General features: G+C 32.5%; 1 long non-coding RNA gene across 1 annotated transcript; it reads right to left on the bottom strand.

Annotated features, from left to right (window-relative positions):
* Positions 1–412: 412 nt before the first annotated feature.
* On the bottom strand, positions 413–21112 carry LOC145279160 (uncharacterized). The gene is made up of 3 exons (XR_013868395.1): positions 20983–21112; positions 15640–15741; positions 413–3223 (listed from the first exon to the last, which is right to left on the bottom strand). It is a non-coding gene; the product is annotated as an uncharacterized LOC145279160 (long non-coding RNA).
* Between the last annotated feature and the right edge of the window lie 551 nt (positions 21113–21663).

Raw genomic sequence — 21663 nt, 5'->3', positions numbered from 1 at the left:
AAAACCTTGAGTAAAGAAACCTTGTTTTATTCTGTTCAACGTCTGATGCTGTAATCTCTTTTTTTTATTAAAACACGTCTATTCTTTATTATTAATACATATGTATTATCTTCTCTTAATACGTCTATTAAACTTTTCTTAACCGCTTTTTACTCTTGGCATTTTTATTTAATTACATCAATGAAGCTTTTGGGTGTATTTTCCATGGAATAGTAAAACTCTAGTTGCTAATTCTCAACGGCTAAAATCGAAACGGTTTATATTTTTAGTTGTACCATTCTGCTTAATTATTCTGCAGGTAATTTTGAAATTCTTTTTCAAGTGGCGCCTATGATTACTGATCATTATTTCTCAGTACTTGTAACCAACTTTGTTTCTGCTTGATAGAACAGATACATTACAATATTATGTTGTTTTTAGCATGATTTTTTTTATTGCAAAACAGAAACATACTTCAAAACATTTTGGTTTCAAACAAATAAAATGTATCATACACAAGCTACACTTTAAACATCTGTGTAATAAACGAAATACTTTAAAGCAATATAATTTTGTTTGCATGCAACATATTAGATGTCTTAAAGAAACCACAAATATTTAATAATGATCTGGCTTTTTCATTCACATATGTTGTGACATTCTTTTTAGTATGTGTTCGCATATGTCGTAACATACTTTGTTTATATGTAAAAAAGGTGCCACATTAATTACAACAAAACCCTTTAATTAATGGGCTCGCTGATGCAGCAAAACTTGTACATACATACCAATGAATCAACACTTCCTCCACATAATCCACAATCAATCAAGCATGCCACATACATCACAACAATATAGTTACTCTCACTGTTTCATTTTACTTCAAAGTTCTCAGATGCATTTACATATGTTGCAATATGCGTAAAAGAACCAAATACTTCATAAAAATATGGTTTCCATCTTTTTTGTTTTATTTTACTTCAATCGAAATTCTCAGAAATCAAGGGGCCCACAACCTGGGCCCCCCCCCTACCTGGGGCCCACAACCTGGGGCTAAAAAACGAATTGAGGGGCCCTTTTTATCCTGGGTGCCGGCCTGCTAGTACTTTCTTTTGTTTATACTTTTATTTATTTTGTCTTTTTTGAAAATTTGCTTAGGGTTTATTTCCTGTTAGAAGTATCCTTATATAAGGGTCTTTGCTCTGACAAACCCCTATAAAGAGAGACCGAATACATCTAAGAATCGTGTCTAGTAGGCATTCAAGTTTCTCTCCACTATGTGTTCGCATGTGTCATTAAATCATTTTTCTTTGCAGAAGAAAAGCCACATACTCAGCAAGAATATGAATTATCTTGATTATGTGTTCGCATATGTAACATGTTTTTTTGTTGTAAAAGATGAGGAACATAGCTCACAAGAATATGGTTTCTCTCTTCACTTTGTTTTATTTTACTTCAGTCGAAGTTCTCAGAAGTCAAGGGGTCCACTTGAAGTCTATATGAGATACATAGATATTCGAATGTTCCATTTAAGTTCTTTATCTCTCAAACATAGAGTTAGTAAAGAAATTGAGAACAATTTTCCTCTCCCCAATTAACCATTTTCATATGTTGTAGTATATATTTAATTTTGGTCTCTTGGTCTTACTGGATTCCAGGACAAGAATTCATCTAGTCTGGTGGAGTTTCCAGCTTCGTGCTATTACTTGAGGTAACATCACTTGGAGAAGGTGCACCATTCCTCGGAAAAGCTAATGTTAGTCATAGTGATGAGATATTATTTGGGCAGCGAATACAAAATGTGATTTTGAATATTTGGTCAGGGTTTACTTCTATGGAAAAAGTATCCTCATGCCAGATTGTTCTGACAAACCCCTGAACAGAGAGACCTTAGACACTTGAGGACAGTGTTTCTATCCAGTATGTGTTCACATATTGAAGATCAAATTTTGTTTTTGCGTAAAAGACTAGCAAATATTTCAAAATAATAATACAGTTATTCTCAAATATCCCTTCAACTATGTAGCATAATATCTTTATGCATAAATGTACTTAACAAGGATATGGTTTCTAAGTACTATGTGTACGCATATGAAGGACCAAATTTTGTTTCCGTGTATAAGAACAACCACATACGTCACAACAATATGGTTTCTCTCCAGTATGCAGTCGCATATGTCGCAACATATGTTGTTTCTGTGTAAAAGAAGAGCCACATACTTCACAAGAATATGGTTTCTCTTCAGTATGTGTTCGCATATGTCGCAACATATGTTGTTTCCTTGTAAAAGAAGAACCACATATTTCACAAGAATATTGTTTTTCTCCAGTATGTGTTCGCATATGTTGCAACATATTTGTTTTAAATGTAAAATAAAAACCACATATTTCACAAGAATATGGTTTCTCTCCAGTATGTGTCCGAATATGTTGTAACATACTTTGTTTTGTTGTAAAAGAAGAGCCACATATTTTACAAGAATATGGTTTCTCTCCAGTATGTGTCCGAATATGTTGTAACATACTTTGTTTTGTTGTAAAAGAAGAGCCACATATTTTACAAGCATATGGTTTCTCTCCAGTATGTGTTCGAATATGCAGCAACAAAGTAATTTTTTGTGTAAAAGAGGAGCCACATATTTCGCAAGAATATGGTTTCTCTCCAGTATGTGTTCGAATATGCCGCAACAAAGTAATTTTTTGTGTAAAAGAGGAGCCACATATTTCGCAAGAATATGGTTTCTCTCCAGTATGTGTTCGCATATGTTCCAGCATGTGATGTTTATTTACAAAAGAAGAGCCACATATTTCACAAGAATATGGTTTTTCTCCAGTATGTGTTCGCAAATGCGGCAACATATTTTTTTTCTGTGTAAAAGAAGAGCCACATACTTCACAAGAATATGGTTTCTTTTCAGTTTCTGAATTAGAGTTCATTTTAAATCAAAATATTTAGGATGTTTCAATACAATTTGTTTCTCTGTAGTTTTTTTTATTGTTCTGTTTTAGAATCAACAGAATGAATTAAGAAACATTTACATTTTCTGTCCAATTTTTATAGATGAAAATTAGTGTCATGATTTATATTCTTTTTGTTTAGGTGTAAAAATTACTTTAAAATTTTTCACACATATATAAATTTGATTTGATGAAGGAAAAACTCTTGTAGTTCACATAGATATGTTTTCTCTCGTTTCTTGCTTTAAACTTCATTCAATGTGTATTTTTCTTGTAGCTGCATATTCTGCAAAATAAAGAAAGATAATTTTCCAGCAATAACGTTTATCTCCTATATAATATTTTGGACGCAGGACCAAAGTATCGTAATGCAATAACAGATGCTGCATACTAATTCATTATATCTAGACTATTTTATGTAATTTTACAATGCCATTTTAGACACAGTCGTTATGATAAAATGTTACATTCCATCCTGGGAGCAACATCGCAACATCAATAGAGAAAAGAGTCCCTACTTTTCTCTATACATATTTAGTCCTCCCACTGTCACCAGTTAACACCTGGACCTTTTCTACATTTTCCTATGCACTCATCATAATTGATTATAAGCTATATACACATAACACAATTTTTCTTTTACTCGATTCAAAAATAATAAATTCTCCCCCCCTCAATATTCACCCCAATCTGATTTGATGAAACCAGCCAATTCTACTGTTTCAGAATACACTTTTATATACATAAACGAATGCTTATACTTACTTATTCTATGTTTCCAGAGTGATTTCTCAACCCTTACATGATGGAATTTGCCTTTGTTATGCTTTACGCTTGTTCTCTTGAGGTTTTTTCTTAGATTAGTTTTTTACTTTTGCTAATACTGTGGCCGATTAACAAGGCTTCCACTGTGTCACTTATCGTGTCAACCACTTCAAATCCTTAGAAGATGCTATTTTTTGTTTGTTTTTCGTTTGTTGACAAACAAATTAGAAAAACGTTTTCATTTATACTTATTACACATTATTACAATATGTTATTACACGTTATTACAATATTGTTATTACACATTATTACAATATTGTTATTACACTCATAAGCCTGATATACACCCAGAAAAATACTTTGACAACCCTGCAAAAAATGGGTTTGGTGTCTCTATTCTGAAAGCCATTCTTAGCAACACCGGTTAATGGGTCCTGATATACACCCAGAAAAATTTCCATTTATATCCATTTTTCAGTAGTATATATTAGCCTTAATTTATGACATTCAACAGTGCTATATGGAATTTACCAATCAGCCTTTCCAAACTTGGACAGATTGGCATTTTAATGTGTCCATGAAACAGTATAACAAGGCCAAATTTGGTCTTAAGAAGGCCAATCTATCAATCCTTAGAAAAGTTAAATTTTAAAAGCACTATGCCGCCCTTGATTGTCGTACATTTAAACAAATCAAAATGATCACATAAATAGTTACTGATATTTCTTCTCCTTGTATTACAGCCTTTCGGTGTAATACTGTGTTTTACATAAACATAAGTAGTTTTTTTATATTTTTTGTGGCTTTTAGGCTGCTAAACTACACATATACCCTAAATTACATTGCCAACGGAAACACTTATATATTTGTTTTTTTTTTATTACAGACAATGAACAGACATTTACCTTTTTTTCGATAAATTTTTACCTCAGCTCCAACTTACTAATTTTATTTAAAATAACGACATTTATAGGTTTTTTGACAATCCTTATTATGACAAATATTACAGTAGTAATATATTAAAATGAAGAATATTTCATGCCTTTAAACTACCGAATAACATTTGTTGTGTTTAAAAAGAAGAAAATTTATGTTTTTAATAACAAGTTGTGTTTTGAAAAAAAGGACACTGAATTAAGAGAGAGAATGAGTACTTAATTGAAAATATAGTGTCAGGAGACATATTTTAAAGTGAAAAATAGTTGACATTTTTTTTTGAAAGGATATATTTATATATATAACTATCAATTGACAGGAGTCATATTTTAGGGTGAAGAATAGTTAACATATACTTTTGAAAGAAAAAATATGTACCAATCGATTCACAGGCACTGAAAAAAATAATACACTTCTTTAAATTATCGATTGGTGAATTGTATTTGGAAGTGATTTTACATTATCGTTTAACATGGGTGAAAATGTGAATATTTAAAAGTGATACCTTTTTGTTGTTTTGTTGTGATTACATAATTAAAAAAGAGGATAAAATGATGGTGTTGCAATGGACAGAGAAAATGGCGAGTGGCTAGAAAGTCCCACCCTGTAGAGAAGCAGAACTAGAGGAAGACTGGGAAAAGGAGGCCATACTGAAACTGAATGGAGACGTCTGGGACCTTAAGTATGGTAATTATGAAAAGAATTCTCAGAGCAGTCAGGGCTGGTATGCTTCACCTGCCAGTATGATGCACACTGGGCCAACGACTATCCCACCAAAAGGGGAGGGTCACCATGGGGGCTAGGCCTGAATTTGCCAAAAATTATGAGTTTGGTCACAAAACCTTAGCAAAGCTTAGCATTACAACCGTATGCTGTATTTTCGTGGACATCAGCAATATTACATAATGTGTTTCAACAAGTCATAACTTTTTTTATTTTTGGGTTAATTTTTAAAAGAATTACATGTCTGGAAAGAGAATAGAATAAGCATCCCAACTTTTAAATTAAATAAAATGAAATGACAGCTGAAGCAAACGTTACGATTAAACAAGGACCAAACTGAAAGAAAACCAACATGCCTCCTCCCTTCAGGCTTGCATTTACAAATATCTGCGGGCTTAGAACTAACTTAGATGATGTTGAATCATTTCTTCTTGTAAACACCCCGGATATCTTAGCATTAAGTGAAACTAACCTTCACTCCTATATTTCCTCTAACCACTTTTACATGCTTGGTTATCTCCCACTCTGCCGTAATGACTCAGACAGAAATATGCCTGGGCTTGGAGTCTATATTTGTAACACCCTCCCCCTGACTAGAGAAAAAACTAGAATCAGACGACCAGGCCGTTATGTGCTTCAGACTAAATATGCAACATAATATTAGCTACTTGTATTTTCTCTACCACTCTCCCTCAACCCAGGACTGTACCCTAATAAACAAAGTCTCTGACAGCATAGATAAAGCACTCTCCCTCGATACTAGCGCAGAAATACATGTATTTGGTGACTTCAATGTCCACCACAGTAACTGGCTTGGATTCTTTAATTACACAGACGTAGCTGGTAGCGCAACACATAGCTTCTCTATATCCTATTCCCTATCTCAGTTGGTTACATTTCCGACACGTTTCCCAGACCAGCAAGATCAACATGCCTCACTTCTAGATTCATTTCTGATAACGGTTCCCAATGATTGTACAACAAATGCCCACAGCCCACTCGGGAATGCTGATCATGCTGTGATAACAGTAGAAATCACCCTAAATTCTCACCCTAAAACTGAAGACCCACTACTCAAAACAACAAGGTATTACAAAAAGGCTGACTGGGAAGCCATCAGGGAACTCATCAGAGATGTCCTATGGCGAAATATCTTTTCTCTTCCAGCGGAACAGTGTGCAAATGAGACCACTGAATGGTTCAAAACTGCAATTGAAGCACATGTTCCCACACAAAAATTCTATAGCAAGCCCCACTCTCCCCAATGGTTTACTTTTGCTTGTTCAGCTGCCATTGCTCAAAGGCAGCATGCGTTTCGCAGATTCAACCGACGTAAGTCCAGTTCAAACAGACAGAAGTATATAGAAGCTAGAAATAATTGTAAGAGAGTAATAGCAACAGCTAAGACGGATTACACTGAAACCACCAGAAAACGCATCAAAGCACAGAAATTAGGAACCCGTGATTTTTGGAAAATCTACAACAGTGTAGTAAATAATGGGCAGTCAACGATTCCCCCACTATCAAACAATCATGAGCTTACTTGCACGGCAACCAACAAGGCTAATCTGCTTGCCAGTCGAATTGCCTCAAACTCCACACAGGACCCGGCACATCACTCCCTCCATGACTTTCCCTTGCGGACAGATGCCACACTAGATGTTTTGAAAATCACTCCTTCTCAGGTACATGGTATTATAAAAAACCTAGACACTTCAAAAGCATGTGGACCAGATCTCATCCCGGCTGTGCTATTAAAAAGATGCCCTGCTGAGGTTGCTCCAGTTCTCTCCAAACTTTACAATAAATGCCTTAATGAATCTTGCTTTCCCGACTACTGGAAAACCGCTTCTATGGTACCAGTTTTCAAGAATTCTGGTAAAAGAACTGACCCACTAAATTATCGCCCCATTAGCCTCATCCTGCTTTTCACCAAAATATTTGAGTCCTTGATTATCAAGCCCTAGTCCAACACTCAACAGCTGCTAAGCTCCTGACCAACAAACAATATGGATTTAGGCAAGCCTGTTCAACAGCAGATATCTTAACTGTAGTCTCTGAACGTATATACCGTTCACTGGAAAAAACAGGGGAGGGTAGAGCGGTAGCTCTTGATATATCTAAGGCCTTTTACACGCTATGGCACGATGGTCTTCTAAGGAAGATTAGATAATATGGTATGACTGGAAGAATACATAATGTAATTAAATCCTTCTTAAGTAAGAGAAAAATCCAAGTTGTCCTCGACGATCGTACATTTAAACAATATGATATAAATGCGGGAGTACCTCAGGGACCTATCCTTGGACCTTTATTATTCCTGATATTCATAAATGACCTCCCTGATAAAATTGTTTCAGAGATGGGTATATTTGCCGATGACATCACTCTCTATAACAGGCATGAGGGGAAAACAAATGAACACATGTCTAAGGAAATGGCAGAAACACTAGAGGATGACCTCCAATGTGTAGTAGAATGGGGACAAAAATGGATAGTCACATTCATTGCTGTCAAGACTAAGCTTGTTTCCTTCAATAACTACAAGAAACCTTCTATACCACCAATAGCAATGGCCAAGGACACATTGCCTGAAAGTACTTCTTTTAAACTCCTCGGCCTAACGTTTACAGGAACCATGAACTGGAATAGATACATTGAGAGCATTGCCAAGGCTGCTGCAAAGACGGTGGGCTCTCTCTACTGCGCTAAAAAATTACTTACGCCTGAAAGTATCCTGTACCTCTACAAGGCCACGATTCGCCCATTTATGGAGTATTGTTGTTACATTTGGGCTGGTGCATCTGCTGCTTGTCTCTCACTCCTGGACAGGGTTCAAAAGAGAGTCGCCAACCTGATAGGTCCTGAACTGTCATCTAGGCTTCAGCCTCTGTCCCATCGACGAAATGTTGCATCCCTCTGCCTGTTCTACAAGTACTTTAATGGTGAGTACTCTGACGAACTGCAAGCACTTGTGCTTCCTCAACGTGACTACCCCCAACAAATCCGACAAGTAACTAAGTCTCTTTACAGCAGAGATCCCTAGGTGTAAGAAAGCCCTTTACTCCAATATCTTCTTCTCCAGAACTGCAAGTCTTCCAGGACTCTGCTTTCCCAACTATACTGATATGCAGAAGTTCAAGTGTACTGTGAATAAACATCTGCTACTCATCTCCCTTCATAATGCCCCTGCAAATTATGTCCCTAATAGTAGTCCCCTACTTCAAAGTGACACTGTGCCTTGTTTGAGATGAAAATTGAATAAAAAAAAAATGTTAATTTATTTTTCTTTTATGCGTTCAAGTTTTTTATGCTCCAAGTTAAAAATGAAAAAATGGTTAAAAATGACAACAGCAAAAATAGAAACCGTTACGTTTGGATACATATGCATGGGGTCAAATTTGATTGTATATGGCTGAAATTTTACAGGCTACATAAACAAAGACGTCCATCTCTTTTGGACTTTGATTTACATTTGTACGACAACAGGAAGCAAACTTACGACCGAGCAAAGTTGAAGAATATTTCAAAATTCATAAGAAATCGGTATATATCCATTTTCATGTAGATAATAGTTTCAGAATTATTTTCATGTATAATATGTATATATTTGATAATTATTAATTGTGCAGAAGTTTCTTTAAAATGTTATCTTTTATATAAATTCAAATCCACTTAATGGAGGTAAAAGGCTTGCTATGCGGTCAGCTGACTAAAGTCAGCGCATTAATAGGTGTATCAGAATTTTTGTAGGAATTTTTGACACCCCTAACACGAAACTACAAATATATAAAACTCGTAATTTCTCTTTTAAAAGTGGATTGTTTATTTTCTTTATTGATTATACTTCCAAAATAAATTATTAAAGTTGTATAAAAAGTAATAGAAATATAATTTTTTTATTTTTAAAAAACAGTAATGAAATCAATTGAATTTTACGAGTTCAGTATTTTTCAACTTTTAAACTTTAAAAATCTATCAAAATTTTTCTATTGATTCTATTTTTACGATATTTTCAGGGTCAATGTGAAATTTTATGCTCTTTCCAATAAATCGAATATAATATTTTAGACAAACGTTTTTTTTTTAAATTTCACGCCCCCCATTTTGAAATGTCTATTAAAAAGTAAATAATTAATTTGCTCACCAAAGTTTTATATATCACAAATTGAAGATAAAATATCAATAAATAATATATTCAAATTTAAAACAAAAAAAATGTAGTGTTTTTTTTTTTAGAAATTTATCTGTAAGTTTTAAACCTTTTTTTTAATATCACATTGTTTTTCTTTTAAATGAAACCTTGGTCCTTACACCTTTAATTGAAAAAAAAATTAGGGTTTGAATTACATTTTTCGAATAGTTATAAGCTTGGAAAGATAGGGGGTCGAATTATTCGATATTTTTCACAAAGTTTCTGACACACCTAGCGCATTAATGAGTTTCGTTGTATTCTCTTAAAAATAAAAAAAACTGTTTTTTCAGCTTTCAAAACGAAAGCAGAAAAATCAGTTTAATTTTTTTATTTTGAGCTTGTCCATTTAAAAAAATTATTTTAAAGTTTTTCAAATTTGATTTCCAAACAATACTATTTTGTTGTTTTTAACACTTTTAGTACACATGCACTAAAAACGTTAAAAAACAACAAAATGTACTAAGTAAAAAATAGAAAATTCTTAACATGGGGAAGGAAGGGTATTTTGTTAACTATTCTGTACTTTCACCTAACAATTAAATAAAGTATATCATGAAACTTGAATTTATTTTTAACTCATTGTTAAGACCATGTTTTCGAATCTGTAAAACAAACCTGAGTGAGGATATCTAAATAATAATAATAATAATAATAATAATAATAATAATAAAATAATAATAATAATAAAATAATAATAATAATAATAATAATAATAATAATAATAATAATTAGGTGGTTGGATAAAGAATTTCATTGTGATGCATTTTTACTTTGTTTCCACCTTAACATTTTTCTTTTAAATGACTACAGGTTATATTTGCGTGCTCACATGTACCAAGATGGCCACCAGCGATAACATAAGAAATGACATTGCTTAATATCCGGAAAACTACTTATTTGCAAAAAATTTAAATGCGATATTCGTTTTCAGCATACCCTAAAACCTATAAAGGAAATCATTCTAAATGTTAAAATGGAAACAAGGTAAAAAATTACCGTTTTATTTCTTTGTTTACATAGTTGAATTTTTAGTAAAACAACAGAATATAAATGACAAAAATTACCATCAACTTCTGAATATATAGTTGTTGCTTATCAGAATTCCTGGTATGCTGGTACTGTGAAAGCTACATCGAGGATTCATGTAGAGTACGATTTATGGTTGCATCTCAGAAAATAGGGGTTTATTTTGGGCCAGATAGAGAGGATTTACAAAATTGAAAATTGGACTGGTCCCAAAATGCATAAGTTCTGGTCGATTATGGAAATTTCTATCCTTTTCAGAAATCCAAAATCTATATGAAAAATTTTCTTCGATTTATTTCTGAAATTAATTCATATCTACTCAATTTTTTTTTCTTTGAGGGGAGTAGTAAATATCGGGCATGAATGCTCTTTGGCATTCAATGGTTACACCCAGATTAAGCTCTCCTTTGGTGAGGAGGCAGGAAAATGCCTAATCTCAATAAAACTATATTTAAATACAACAATAATATTTAGTTTTATTCATGAATAGACACCAACTGTACGATACCATGCGCAAGTTTAAAAAAATTTGAAATTTATACATCTTCATTCATAATTCATGGCTTATGGTAAAGAGATACATCAGATTTGACTGCATAATCAGAAATAGCACATAATTTTACATAAGAGGGCCAGGTTTCATGAGAATAGCTGAAAAATAAATAAATGGTGGTGAAATTACCGAATTTCTTGAAATGTTACGGTTCGTGATTTAGCCCACTTTTTCTAAAGAAAAATGTCCACAGAAAAGCCTAAATTTTGGCACTTAAAATTCTTATAACTGAACTACTGATGGTATTTGCATAATTCAAACAGTTTTAAGCATCTTTTACAGGCAAGTTGATAAAATAACAATTATCTAAAAATAAAAAATCAACTACATTACTTAGGTTCAAGTGAATTAACTTCATCGTGGCAGCTCAAACTCAAAAAACAAAGCCTCTGGGAAACAACAAAGGGTCGCCACAGCATGAAGGGGCAGGCGACCCTAGTGAAGACAAGACCCCTGCGTTGTTGGAAATACAATCAAATGGATCATATGGCCAGAAACTGTCCAACAAGTTAATGTTGGCACTATGGAAAGACACTTGCAAAGACAGTGTGCCCCGGTAGGAAACAAACTTCTCAACAAAGAGAGGAAGGGGTCAACCAAGAGTAGCTCTCAAATGCGGGTTAGAAGCTTGAGGAGAATGCCAGGGAGGAATTCCTGTTGCCAGCCCTCACCCAATAGTGGGGCAGATTGCTGAAACAATCTTTCACTTGGTGATACAAGCATCAAAATTGGCACAGAGAACTCCCTTTCAGAAAAGCACATTAGCCATCTTCAAAAACAAAACGGCCGCCATTTGTAAAAATGGTCACCATTTATACCAGTACGAAACAGTATTTGCACTAAATATTGTCAAAGTAATGATATTTTGATGATCTGTACATCAAAATATGTGGTTTCTGACACAAGGACTCGAATTATGCAATCAAAATTTCAATATCATTAAACATTATATGATGACAATTATATGAACTAGCACTATATCAGTGAAGTTACCGATGTGGTATCTCAAATTACTGTGACAGAAGCACAATATACTAAAACAGACTGAAATTACTTTCTTGAATTTAACCCGAATCATTGTTTTACTGTTTGCATTTATAACTACATATCTTTTTTTTGTATTTTACTTCAGTAAGTTTTGAGAGATCAAGGGGCTCCTTCCTGGAGCTAACACTTGACTCCGTTATGATTTAAATTTATATCCGAGGATATAAGATTAAGAATAGATACTGTTCCCTGGCTGCTATCTGTATTTCGTTACAGCTTGGTCGTGCACTTTAGGGTGTAGCAATAACATTTGCATGATTCCTGACATTCACCCGTGCAACAACATTTTGTCAGCTGCTGGCAGGACTGAGCAATAGGTGGGAGGGTTGACCAGAGAACTTCCTAGGTTTCACCTTTTTTGCCAGTCCAAGTTGCCAGGAAGTTGCATTGTACATTCTGTTGACTGACCCCATATGCAAGCAGCTTGGAATGCAGACCATCTAACATGCTGAACGAGAGATGAACTAGTTGATGGAATGGAGTCATAGGATCTTTGCTTCCGAGCAACTACTGCAGTCATTCCTCAACCTTGGTAGTGTTGCTGTGTTTGTCATACAACAAATTTCTCGAGAATGTTGAGATCAACATCCTCTATAGTTTGCTGAACAGTGGGCCCACTTCAGGACAAACTGCCCATGTTTGCCATACAGTTGTCTTTTTTCTACCTCGAAAGGCTGAGCCTACGTCACAACCAGTGAAGGCATGAAAGAAGAGCATGCCACAACATTTCTCTTGGCCGAGCTTCATTGCCAAGTTATGAATTGGGAACCATCTAATGGACTGTGTCTGGCCGAATTTTAGCCAAATCATTTCTAAGCCAAATTCTGAAGACTCGTAGGACACCAACTACTATGACAAGGTTGTCTGTGTCACATGCCTTGATCAACAGACTTTGTCTTCTGTTTGGCTGCATGAACTGTGTGTGTGAAAATCCTGGAGTTAGCTTCTTTATGATTGTAAGACCTTCAAAGTTGATGGATTTGTTTGACAAGACCTTTTGCCTTGATCCCTCATTGCACTAAACAACTTATTGCCCTTGTCAGAGAAGGACTTCTGAGACTGGCTAGTCTGCACATGATGCCTGATATCCTCATTCCCTAATTTTGCCTGGGAAGCCAACTCATATTGGTGAACCAGCCTGCTAACCTCTGGTCCAGACACCATCCATCACCTCAGTGCAGATGGATCCTCAGTAATGCCAATGGCACCACCATCACCTTTAACCACTGCATTATGGGCATGGTCAATGGCTATAACAGAAAACTCCCGCTGAGTCTTATGGACCACAAACGTTCCAAGTTGGGATTTACGGAACACCACAGGATGAGTTTGTTCCAAGGATACTATATTTCTGAGGTGGATAGCCAGCCATCGAGCATAGTTGGCATTGTTGTTGACAAAGAAGGAGATCAGAGCAGAGAGTGTTTGACAGTTCAAGCTGAAGTTAGTCTCTCTGACAAATCTAACCAACGAGAACACAACCAACATTGACAGAACAATCTCCCAGAACTGAAACTGAAAGCTTTCTTTTCTGTGTGTCACACCAACCGTGAAAATCCAGGACTGTTTTCTTCTGCAGAGTGATAGTTATATGCTTCCTTTTGAAATATATAGAGACAGCATGATGTGACCTCATGCATATGGTGTGTTTTTGTGACACTGGATACAGAAAGAAACGAGTCTGCAGTTCCAGAGAAAGCCACCCCAGCCTTCACCTGTCCATCCGCTATTCTGGAGCAAGGTCCCAAGTGATCTGAATGCAGCCATATCTATGTGGAGGCCACCAAACATTACCACAAACCTGTCCTTGCCATATGAGTCAGGCCAGTGCCACTGAACTTGTTTAGCAAGAGCGTAAATTGGCTGGTCTGCAGTTTTCACAGGAACCTGGTTTGGATTGAGGTGAGAAATAGCATCCTTGACTTTGTCCATATAATGTGTTACCGTAGCAACAGAATGAACCTCATCACGTAGAAGGGGCAACAGTGAAGTTATGCTCACTTCAAACTCAAGACTTCGCTTCTTCTCTGCATGGTGGGATGACCAACTGATGTTAACCTCATCACCTACTTCCTGTGTGAGGCTGACCTTCTGCAGCCATTTATATTCATCTTTTAGGGGTAGACTTAGCAAAGATGTATATGTCACATTGCTCTTGGGAGGAGATGGATGGCTTTCTACTCAAGAAATCTAATAAGTCACAAACTGTCTAAGCTTTCCTATCAAAGCAATTTTGCATCCAAGTGTTTTACGAGTATTTCAAAGAACATATGACAATGATCCCTCCCTCTCTTCAAAATACAGTCAACCAAATCAACAATCAGTAAATTCTAACCTCTTACGCATATATGTACCGAGATATCAGAATAAAATTGGTAAAGACATCAGCAGAGTACAATTTTTATTACCAAATACCAAACGATTCTTAAATCTAAAACAATTCTATATTACTTCAATGTGAATATTGGGTAATTTTCCTATTGATGTTATAAATTAATATATCTGTAGTAATTCAATTTTGCATTTTACTTTCAAGAGAAAAGAAAGCCTATATTGTGTTTGAATGTATAAGTGGAATATTTTCTCAGAAATTAATATTTGTGTCAATGTAATTCTTAAATTATTCCTCTTGTTATTTCTCCGCTTGTCTTCTTTTATTTTTGATATTTATTTTTTAACGCCTATATTTTTTACATTTATTTTTTTTAACGCATATATTTTTTACATTTATTTTTTTAATGCCTATAAACATTTTTAAATATTTTCTATATTTACAAAAATTATTCTGTTCTTATATGTTTAATTAAATAATCATTTTAACATTTTTAATCTTATTTGTTGAATGTTATTGTTCTACTTTTTTATATATTTTTTCTATAGTAATTACATTTATTTTTTTTTAATAATTTTCATTATATTTTGTGTTCTGTTTAAGATAAAAACATATAACTAAAGTATTAAAAGAAAAATCATAAAATAAATCTTATGTTTAGTCAATAAAATATTCTTCATTCATGTAATTTTGTAATTGGATTTTACAATTATTTGAGAAGAATGTGTCATTTAAAAAATTAAAGACATTTGAATTACAAATTACAAATACATTGGATCCAAATTTTTATATAATTTAAAAGAGATTTTTTAAAAATAAAAAATCAATACATAGAAATCTCTGAACATTTTATAGCACAATTTTAATTTTTGAATTTCATATTATACTTATTTCAAAGACCTGTGAACTATTTTTTTTTATTTCATTCAAATTCTTGAGTATTCTTATTTAAAAGTAGGAGAAACTGTATTAATTGATGAGTGGAACGTTCAAAGATTGTGGTGTTTAAATTTACTGATTTTAAAGAAATCTACATTTTAAAATAATAAAATATATCCATGCAATTGCAATACAAAATTAAAGAAATAATAATAAGTAAACATTTTTACAAATTCATATAGTTACCTGTTATTCAAAAATGATTTAACATTAGAGGTGATTTCTTTAAAGGTCAGGATCTACTGTTGAATGGTATGGTATATATTGTTCAGATGTTTGAAAATAATTCTGTAAAAGCATAAATCAATTAACCATGTTTTTACATAGTAAAAAGACAAGAATTTTCGAATGTTTATGAAATTCTAATTTTCTTTATATTTTTAACATTAAAAAAAATCAAATCTCACACGTTTTTTAAAGTCAATACTGAAAAATAAACAAGTCAAAATTGTTACAATGGTCATTCAGTTACTGCGTTATTTGATTTTTCGATGACCATAACTGAAAAGTATGAGATAAACTGCCAAATTACCTTAATATTATGATTAATCACATATTTTTTGTTAGTAAATATTTTGCATATTAAATTAAAACTTAATGTGTACTTTTTGATCTTCATAACTGAAAAGTACAATGAGTTAAACTGACAAATTACCTTGATATTAATTTTATATAATACTTGATCACAGACTTTTTATTAGTAAATGTTTTGCATATATTTTCAGCCATTAGATTAAAACTTAATGTACATAATAACCAAATTACGTATTTTCCACAATTTTCAGTGCAAGAATAGTGCTGTTTTACAATAGTTCATTTTTTTGATTCTTTATTGGTAAAATCATATTATCAAATTCTAACTTTCTTTATATATATTTTGGTACTTATGCTGTTTAATCAAAAAAAAAAAAAAAGAAGGAAAATATTCAAATTCACTTAATTTTTTTTACAGCAGAAAAACAATTTGTCTTGACAGCGAACAGAAGCAGCCATCTTTGAATTTTTAGATTACGAGGAAGGGAGGGGGAGCAGGCCATGGGGAGATAACTCAGTTTTTCACTTGCGAGCATTGTCGGCTAATGAAAAAAGCAATATGTTACAATATTAAATAATAATAAATTCTTCATAATTAAGTCAGAACATTACATCAACATTGTTGTCATAACAAATTTGTCCATAAAAAAAAACTACTTGATCAAATTAAGTGAAATTTTTTTTTTATGAGAACTTAATTCCATAACGGGTACGTACAATATTTTCATTTTTTAATGTCTTGATTAAACAACATAAGTACCTATATTTTTAACATTGAAAAAAAAAAAAATCAAATCTCACACGTTTTTTAAAGTCAATACTAAAAACAAATCAAAACTGTTCATCATTCAATCACAACATTATTTGACTTTTAGATCTTTATAACTGAAAATACAATGAGTTAAACTACCAAATTACCTTGATATAATACTTAATCACAAACTTTTTATTAGTAAATGTTTTGCATATATTTTCAGTCATTAGATTAAAACTTAATGTACATAATAACCAAATTACGCATGTGCAACAATTTCCAATAGCAATTGTCCTGAGAGAAATATATACAGGTATTTTATTATGTGACCCAGCGTCATTCAACCCCTAAAAAAATGAAAATCTACTTTTTTTTGCCTAATATATTTGAACGACTTTAAAAATAATACGAAAAAAGACATTTTGGGGAAAAAATAAAATTTTACATTTTAGAGTGGAGGATCATTTTCCTATATAAATTGACTGTAAAATGAGCACCCACTTCTTGGCCATTTAGTGTTCAACGATACATTTTTTCAAGTTTAGTGATTGAGAGGGCAACAAAACATGAGAAAATCAAATTGTTTTTTGGCAGCAGGGCGAAGGAAGGAGAATTACATTAGAAGCATAAAATAACGATAGATTTTATTAAATCTTTTTTGGAATTAATTTTTGGTAAATGTAGCCTGGTAGACTAACAAACAATCTACCTTTAAAAACTTGTTTTCTATGGTTACGGGATGTGCTGAAAACGAATATCGCATCTAACTAGCTTTCATGATATTGCAAGTATATTTTCCACGTTTCATATAGTGATGTACATGGTGGCCATATTTGTTTATGCTGCATGCAAAAAACACGTGTGGGTGGGAAACAATGCAATAAAATTACAAGATAATGAGGAATTAATTTTTTTTAATCAACTGAAAAGAGGAAAATAATAAACAAATAAATAATATAAAACATGATTTTTTATCTGGAAGGAAAGAATAAATAAATAAATAAATTAAAAAATTGGTAATTGTGGCCTGCCAGACCAACACAAACCTACCTTAAAAAACTTGCTTTCGGATGTACTGAAAATAAATATCGCATTTAAATTTTTCCGCAAGTAAGTATTTTTCCAGATATTAACAACGTAATTCTTTATGTTATACGTGGTGGTCATTGTTGTATGCGCAAGTGCACACCGTAAAAATATGTGCACTTGCATGTTGGTCTACCGGGCCACATTTACTAAAATTAATTCAATTTGTCGTGTTATTTTATGTTTTAAATTTAATTCTCCCCCCACCAAAAAGAATTTTAATGAAATTTATCGTGAGTTTGTTTCAAATTTAATACTCTCCACCGCCACTCCCCACTGCCTCCAAAAATTTGAATGTGTTATTTTGTACCACCCTATTCGAAACTTGAATACATGTGAGGGGTTACATGTTTCATTGAACACTAGGTGGCCAAGAACTGGGTGATTATTTTATATTAAATTTATATAGGAAGTGGGTGATTATTTTATATTAAACTTATATAGGAAGTGGGTGATTATTTTATATTAAACTTATATAGGAAGTGGGTGATTATTTTATATTAAATTTATATAGGAAGTGGGTGATTATTTTATATTAAATTTATATAGGAAAGTGATCCCTCCCTAGTCTAAAATGTAAAATTTTATTTTATTTAAAAAATTTTTTTCTTTCATATAATTTTAAAAGGCCATCTAAACATATTAGGCAAAAAGAAAAAGTAAATTTTCATTTTTTATAGGGGTTAAATGACGCTGGGTGACGTCGTAAATAATATCTATATACATATATATAGGCAGATTTGCCATTTAGTTGTATAAATAGCCTCGAACACTGTCATAAAAAAGGGGCACGTTAGGTCGACATCGGTATATAATGCTGAATGTAAACAGAAGTTTGTTTACGTAAAAATTATTTTAGAGTACCCACATTAACAAATAAAAAAGAAATAATGAAAGATGAAGTTTTAAAATGATTAAGTGTGTTTTATTTTATAATTTAAAATTTTAACATTGAACAATACAAATAATACGTTGTTTAACAAAAAAAAAAAAAAAGAAATAATGCATTTTTTTGTTTGTTTGTTAAATAATGTGGTTAATTTAAATTAAATTTTAAGCATCGGATTACATAGATTACATAGTAAATGTGCATTTCAATGGCGTAAATTATTTGACAGACAAAAATTTATAAAAATTATTTATTTTTATATAAAACCCATTATTAGACCCTAAGGTTGAAATAAAACCCGAAAAAATTAAATTTTTATTTTTTATTCAGCATTTTTTATTAGACAAAGTGTTGATTAGATAAGCTGTAGAAGTAAGTGATGTCACAACAAGGCAACTTGTTGTGACCTAGATGTATCTCCAAGGTCTGGTAAACAGAGATGCGCTAAACCTGTCAAGGAGTTTTTAAAAACAAACCTATGCGGCATACGCTCGCTTTTAAAAGAAGAAAAAAAAAGTAGGGTAGGTGATGAAATCACGTGAACACGCCATTCGTATATTCATTCATGCATGTCAACCAACTTAATATAAGGTGAACTAGAGAAAGCGGGGTTGTATTACTGTACACATAGATTCGAAAAAGTTGTCAAAAAACAAATATATAACAAATAAATGTTATCAAAAGCAGAATAAGTTACTTTTCTACCTAACTGGATATATTTTTCGTGTTTTTATTCAATGTAACATGTTTATTCAGCTCGAAAAGCATACAGTGTTTACCGATGTATTGGAAAATTCAAAATGGCGGCCGACACTCTCTTTAACACGGTAAGTTCAGGAAAAGATGTTATAAATAATAAACTAGACAAAATACTGCTAGAAATTCGCTCATTACATGTTACCGTGACATAAGTTGACATATATTCAGTGTTTTTTTAATAGTATTTTGTCTAGTTTATTATTTATAACACCTTTTCCCAAACTTACCATGTTAAAGAGAGTGTTGGGCGCCATTTTGAATTTTCCAATACATCGGTAAACACTGCGTGTTTTTCGAGCTGAATGAACATGTTACATTGAATAAAAACACAAAAAATATATCCAGTTAGGTAGAAAAGTAACTTATCTTGCCTTTGATAACATTTATTTGTTATATATTTGGTTTTTGACAACTTTTTCGAATCTATGTTTACAGTAATTCAAACCCGAGAAAGCTACCATTTCCTCCGATCATCCCACCCGCCATGGCAGGTAGGTAGTTATTTTCTACAGTGTACAAGGTAACCAACTTGTTTTGAAAATTTGGCCTTTTTACGCTCTTGCATGGAACCATGATTTTGGCCACAGTTTTTGGGGTTTCTTTTTCACTTCAAGTACGTAAATTATTATTAAGACATTGGTGGCCATTTTTTCAAATTTATTTTCATATTACCATTCTTTTTTTTTCCAAATTATTGTTTTTTTTGGGGGGGGGGGATATTTTCATGAGACCACGATTTTTGGTGTCCATGTTTTATTTAAAAAAAAAAAAATAAAAAAAACATAATTTTGAAAAAAAAAGAATGGCAATATGAAAAAAAAAAAAAAAATGGTCACCAATGTCTTAACAATAATTTATGCACTTGAAGTGCACATTTAGAAAAAGACCCCCCCCCCAAAAAAAAACGGCGACCAAAATGCATGCAAGAGCGTAAAAAGGGCAAATTTAGCAAGCCTTAAGGCCAATTTCAAAACAAGATAGCAGCTTCTTCGATTGTCGTACATTTTTTGTCTTATAAAAAATGTTGAACAAAATAAAAAAAAATTAAATGTTTTCGGGTTTTATTTCAGCCTTAGCGTCTAATAATGTGTTTTATATAAAAATAAATAATTCTTATAAATTTTTGTCTGTTAAATAATTTACGTCGCTGAAATACACATTTTCTATAATCACGTAAATATAAACACACTTTTGTTTACATTAAGCGCTATATACCGGTGTCAACCCAACGTGTTCCTTGTTTTGATAACACTGTTCGAGGCTATTCGTACAACTAAACGGCAAATCTGCCTATATATATATATATATATATATATATATATATATATATATATATATATATAATTCGATTGGTGATGGTTGTATAAATGTTCGGTCTTCGTTTACATGCAAATTAGAGATATTGTCTCATTTCTATATAAAAAATCAAAGAGAACCATAATAGTCCAGACGTGTCCTTGTATCAAAGAAGAACCCATAAAAACAATTAAATCCAAGCAATACTTACCTTTGGTTTGATAAGTTGCTTTCAAGAAAGAAACGATTATAAATTTGTTAATTACTTCCAGAGCAGTTTGGCTAATGCAAGTGTAAATTGAAGATGGCAACCGGAAAAGCAAGTTCGCAGAAAATTAAAGACAAGCTAATTTAAACTTACAATGGCGAAACTGTCGATCTTTTTGATGAATATTACGCATAGAATTATTATTTAATTTGTTGCAATATTTTCATATACAGTTTAAGAAGGACAAAACAAAATACCACAGGGCTAAAAAAAAAAGTTCATTTTGTCCGGGTGACCGAGACACGCTACCTACTTCCTTTTCGGATAGTGTCCCAAACTTGCATTCTTTTGTATTTTAAACATGCAAAAATTTATGTTAACACGAAAGAAAAGTGACTTCTTTTTCTTTGAAATATGTTTATTTACAAAAATATAGGTAATCGTGAAGAAAGAGAGAGCCTGTTTCCTCTGTTTGACTATAGGTGGCGTTACTGTTTGTCTACCCAGTTACGGAAGCACAAAATATATATAATGGCACCCTTGAAATAAAAATAAATGTTTTTGTTATATTTTAATTTTAAACATGTTTTTTTTTTGCAAACATATTTAAGTTTTATTTTTCCAAACATTTACGTGTTGTTGCTTGTTTATTTTCAAACATTTTTTTTTTTTTTTGCAAGCATA

This window comes from Euprymna scolopes, chromosome 1 (assembly GCF_053919585.1).
Source record: "Euprymna scolopes isolate OS-2025 chromosome 1, ASM5391958v1, whole genome shotgun sequence".
In the NCBI taxonomy this organism is placed as follows: Eukaryota; Metazoa; Mollusca; class Cephalopoda; order Sepiida; family Sepiolidae; genus Euprymna; species Euprymna scolopes.
The sequence above is the reverse complement of the archived record's forward strand: the minus strand, read 5'-3'. Positions and strand labels throughout refer to the sequence as shown.